Source organism: Octodon degus, unplaced genomic scaffold (genome assembly GCF_000260255.1).
Source record: "Octodon degus isolate 3935 unplaced genomic scaffold, OctDeg1.0 scaffold00055, whole genome shotgun sequence".
Lineage (NCBI taxonomy): Eukaryota > Metazoa > Chordata > Mammalia > Rodentia > Octodontidae > Octodon > Octodon degus.
The window spans coordinates 11716318-11721996 of NW_004524631.1; the positions used below are offsets into that span (position 1 = coordinate 11716318).

General features: G+C 41.3%; 1 pseudogene; it reads left to right on the top strand.

The window, feature by feature from the left end:
* Positions 1-1766: 1766 nt before the first annotated feature.
* Positions 1767-2200, top strand: LOC101589547 (annotated as a pseudogene).
* Positions 2201-5679: the final 3479 nt, after the last annotated feature.

Here is a 5679-nt window from a genome sequence, read left to right on the forward strand (position 1 = left end):
GTATCTTTGTAAAAGAATTAAAAGCATCATACCACAGCAATACATGCACATCCAGTTTTATAGTGGTACAGTTTGTAATAGCTAAATCTTGAAAACATCCCAAATGTTCAGCAACTGATTTCAAACTGTTGATCAACTTACTATACCCAACTGAATTAAACTAGTGCAGTGCTGAGTGCAGGAGGCCCACCTGAGGATTGTTGCCAGCAGCATAAAGGCCGAACAGAAGATGCTGCTGCAACACTGTTAGGGATGCTGTTTGGAGAAGCTGTTGGAGCTGTTGAAGCTGTTGGAGCTGTTGGAGCTGTTGGAGCTCTTGGGCTGTTTTGCTGGTGGACCTTGTCCTGCTGGCTTTCCCAATGAACTCTGGAGGAGCTCTGGTCCTCATCTTGAGCATTGCTTCCTGACTCCGGAGGGGAAGATGGTGTCCGGCTCAGCCTCATGGAGAAGCTTGTCACATTGGCTTTCCTGATGAGAACTCAGCTTTACTCATCACTGGAGGCCTCGGGACCTCACTGTTGCTGAGGATGCCTGTAGTAGTTTTTGGAGAGCTCTGCTGATTACCTTGAACATTGTTTCTTAGCTCCAGTGCACATCCCTCAGCTTGCTAGCACCCTTCATCCCGCTGGCATAGATTTTCTAGCTCCTACCACTGACCCTTAGGCTTTTCCAGCACAAATCCGTGAGGTAGGATCCAGGCCCTCAGCTGGATTCTTTAGTATTTAGTATTTAGTATGTGGATAGATTTCTTGCACTTCTTGTATATGATTCTTGGGTGATTCATTACAAAATAATATTATAAAATGTGTTCTGGGGGCTGGGGAGATGGCTCAGTAGGATAAGCGCTTGACTGGCAAACGCAAGGATCTGAGTTCAATCCCCGGTTCCGCCAAAAAAAATAAAATAAAATAAAATGTGTTCTGTACTATATTGTTCAACTTGTAAAAAATCCCAAAGCACAACAGATGGATAAATAAAATGTGGGGGTTTTATGCAATGGAGTACTACTCAGCCATAAAGAAAGATGATCTTTTGACATTTCTGGGTAAACAGATACACCTTGAGAACATACTCTTAAGTGAAATAAATCAGACACACATGTGTAAATGCTGTATAGTTTCTCTTTTGTGAGAAACTGAAAGTATAAATAATAAAAATGTATCGTAGATATTGTGAAATAGGAAGAAAATGTTCAAATGAAAAGGCAAAACTGTCTCATTGCTGTTTATCAATAAAATTTTGGAAAAAAAAACAAATGAAAAGGCAAACTAAGGAAGGGAGGGGTAATAAAAGAAGGGCAAAAAAATGAGAAAAGAAGGAAAAATGGAAATAAAACGTTTGTTTAAAAGAAGAGGATACTGTATCAATGTTATAATAGTTCAATAAAGATTTAGTGGTTAGTGCAAAAAATAAAAAATAAAAAAATAAAAATAAAATAAAAGGAGAAGAGGAATTGAGTGATTAAGGGAACAGGGGGAAAAAAGAATCAACTTCTAACATGTACAGGTACAAATTTCCTGTGATGAATGTGATCATTATGTACACCTAAAATATACCAATAAATTTAGTCATTTAAAAAAAAAGTATCAAAGGCTGAGGATGTAGCTCAAGAGTGCTTGCCAAGAGTAATCAAGATCCTGAGTTTAATCCTCAGCACTACAAATAAATAAATAAATGTATATAAAATAAAGATAATGCAAGCACATTTGCTTTGTTCAAAATCAAGATTAAAGCTGCCTGGCCAGGGGGAGCGTTGCTGCCGCAACATGGCTGAGAGCAACTGGGACACCGAGACTGTGCTGCACGCAAGAAAGGCCCCATGGCGGCGCATGCCATCTTAACCGCTCGGAGAGGAGATGAAGATGTAGAGACCTCCAGGAAATGGGCTGCCGGGCAGAACAAGCAGCGCTTGATCACCAAGAACACAGCCAAACTGGACCGGGAGACGGAGGAGCTGCACCATGACCGGGTGACCCTGGAGGTGGGCAAAGGGATCCAGCGGGGCCAGCAGAGCAAGGGGCTGAGGCAGAAGGACCTGGCCACGAAAATCAACGAGAAGCCACAAGTCATCGCAGACTATGAGAGTGGACGGGCCATTCCAAATAACCAGGTTCTGGGCAAAATCGAGAGAGCCATGGGCCTCAAGCTCAGGGGCAAGGCCATTGGCAAGCCCACTGAGAAGGGCCTGCGGGCAAAATGAACAGGAAGCCTCGAAACAGCACGTTCTAGCTGAGCTGTCCTGCTGGGGTCCCTGAGGCCAGCACTGAGATGGCCGTCTGTGCGACCCTGTGGAGCATGGGTCAGACCAGCAACTGACCCACCCTACTGTCAAACAAAGAAACCTTGTGAAGCCTGAAACACACACACACACACACACACACACACACACACACTCAAGATAAAATTATTTGGGCCAGCCAGATAGCTCAGCAGACTAAAGTGCCTGCTTAGGCAGGCGCAGAGGCTGGGGTTCAATCCCTGCCGTGCTGTGCCTGCCCACTCCTGTGGCAAACTGAGCCGGCATGACTGAGACTGGACATGGTAGCATGTGCCTGTAATCCCAGGGCTCCCTGGCAGGGTGAAAACAAGAGGATCATTATGAGTCTGATCTGTGTAGTGAGACCCTGCAGACCTTGTACTAAATACATTTTTAAAAAAGATTAAATTTACTTAAACTTTCTGAATTTATTACACTTGTTTTATAAAGTGTATAATAAACATTGAATAAACATTGTTTTCATAACTACATGTATATACATATAGATTGAGAGAGAGAGAACAACTAAATGGAATGTTAATAATTTTTTTTCTACAGTTTAATTTTGGGGGAAGTAGTGGGGATTGAACCCAGAACCTACCTACTGAGCTACATCCCCAGCCCTTTATTCGTCCTACCTCAGCTTCCCTGAGTGCGGGGTTACAAATGTACACCACCACACTTGACCTATGAAATTCTTTTTTTTTACTTTATTTAATTTTACTCATTTTAATTTAATTTAACTTTATTTTATTTTATATTTGTATATTTATTTATTTTTGTGGCTGGCTCAGCAGGGCTGGTGCAGCATGTGGTGTCGGGGATTGAACCTCAGTCCCTAGGCTTGCCTAAGCAGGTGCTTCAGACTGCTGAACTATCTTGCCAGACCCTGGCCTATAAAATTCTTAAATTGCTACAAATCATAATGATTGAATGTGCTAGCTACTGAAATTTCCAGATTTTAACTTTATTTTTATTTTTATTTATTTTGTATTTTAGTACAGGGTTACACTATGTAGATCCGACTTGTAGTGATCCACCTGTGTTCAGCCTCCCAAGAGCTGGGATTACAGGTATGTGCCACCACACCCAGTCTCAATCGCTTTCTCAGCGTGCCCCAGGGGTGGGGCTGGCACCACACTGGGGATCAAACCCTGGCCCCTGCCTAAACAGGTGCTTTAATCCGCTGAGCTGTTTGGCCAGCCATTAGATTTTAATTTTAGTGATTTAGATCAAAATACTAAGTTAATTAATAAACTTTGAACAGATTAAAAACTGGCAGTTTATAAATGAAAAGCAGATAAAACACTGATCACTCAACATAATTTTTTTTTAGTCTTATTTCCTAGAGTGGCACTGTTCTTATCAAGCATATATTTAGGAAATGTACACAGTACTATTGGAATCCTAAAAACCACAATTATCAAAGATCTCAGGGGCCGGGGAAATGGTTCGGTAGAATAAGTGCTTGCCTGGCAAGCACAAGGCCTGAGTTCAAAACCCCGGTTCCACCAAAAAAAAAAAAAAAAAAAAAAGATCTCAGAAACCCCATGAATATCAGTGACCTAAAGTATTGTCATTATTTTTGATGGCAATAAGATCTGGGCGGCACAAGTTTTCTCCTGAATTAATAAGGAAAATACAGTATTTACAGCCCTGAACTCTACCCTATAAACTAATAGGACTAATTTCTGCAAACACTACATCTAGTTTTGTCCCCAACAGGTACAAAGTGCCTTTTCCAAACACCCAACTTGTGTTCTGGATGTGACTCACTGGTAGAGTGTTTCCAAGCATTCTCAGGAGACCAGGGCTCCAGCCTCAGCATTAAAAAAAAAGAAAAAAAAAAACCCTGCAAATCCTTAGGAACTTTCCAAAACCTGTTGATTGAAAAGTAGATAGCTTTAGCCCAGGGTGAATTTTCTGACTCTTTATCAGGATGTTTCTTTCCCATTAGCATTTACATTCTGTAGTAACCAACAAAAAGCCTTCTCAGTACATTCTCTTAACTTCACCTGCTGGCTTTTGATCCCTGACAGTCTTAAGTTTAAGAAATACAAATTTAAGGGCTGGTGAGATAACTCAGCAGACTAAGCACCTGCTTAGGCAAGTGCAGAGACTGGGGCTCGATCTCTGGCACCACATGCTACACCAACCCCACCCCTGGGCACGCTGAGCGGTTCAATGAGGCCGGGTGTGGTGGCACACACCTGTAATCCCACCACTGGGGAGGCTGAAAACAGGAGGATTATGGGTCCGAGCTGCCTAGTAAGACCCTGTACAAAAATAAATAAGTAAATAAAAATTAAATATATTTAATATGAATTTATTTATTTTAAAGAGGCAAAAAACAAAAATAAATAACCAGAACATAGGCCAAAACAAAGCAACATAAAACAATAAAAATGACACAGAATTTCAAAATAAGAATAGAAAATCAATAATGGTTGTTATGGGGCTGGGGATTTGGCTCAGCGGTAGATTACTTGCCTAGCAAGCCAGAAGCCCTGGGTTTGGTCCTTGGCACCAAACATACACACACACACACACACACACACACACACACACACACACACACAAATGGTTGTTATATTACATATGGTTATCATCAAATTTGTTTCTCAGATTAGCAGATATAAGCATGCAAGATTGATCAAATGATTAAACATTAACTCTTCCTTTCAATAAACCTTAATTTTTTCCTTTTCCTTTTTATTTATTTTAAAGAGTATAAAATGATACATAAGACATTAGAAACAAACACATTTTTAAAAAAAAAAACAAGATGGGGCTGGTGAGATGGCTCAGTGGTCTAAAGCACCTACTTAGAACAAGCTTAGCAAAGCACAGGGACCACGGTTCAATCCTCCAGCACCACATGCCAGCCAGCCCCGCACCCTGGTGGGCTGAGCTGGACACACACACACACACACACACAAATAAATAAAATTTTAAAAAAAAGATGAAAGGTATTCAACAGTGGTTTTGTTGTTGTTGTTTTATTTTATTTTTATTTTTTGCGGAACCGGGGATTGAACCCAGACCCTTGCGCTTGCCAGGGAAGCGCTTATTCTACTGAGCCATCTCCCCAGCCCCTCAATAGTGGTTGTCATATTGCACTTTGCTGTCTTCAGTGTAGTTGCTCAGATTACAAATATTAGCATATAAAATTCGTCAAAGTGAAAACTTTAAATATTAACTGCTTCTTTCAAAAAACTGATAGAAATTAGTAGTATAATCATCTTGCCTGGGGCTGGTGAGATGGTTCAGTGGTCTAAAGCACCTACTTAGAACAAACAAGCTTGGCAAAGCACAGGGACCACGGTTCGGTCCTCCAGCACCACATGCCAGCCAGCCCCGCCCCCTGGTGGGCTGAGCTGGCCACACACACACACACACACACACAAATAAATAAATAAATA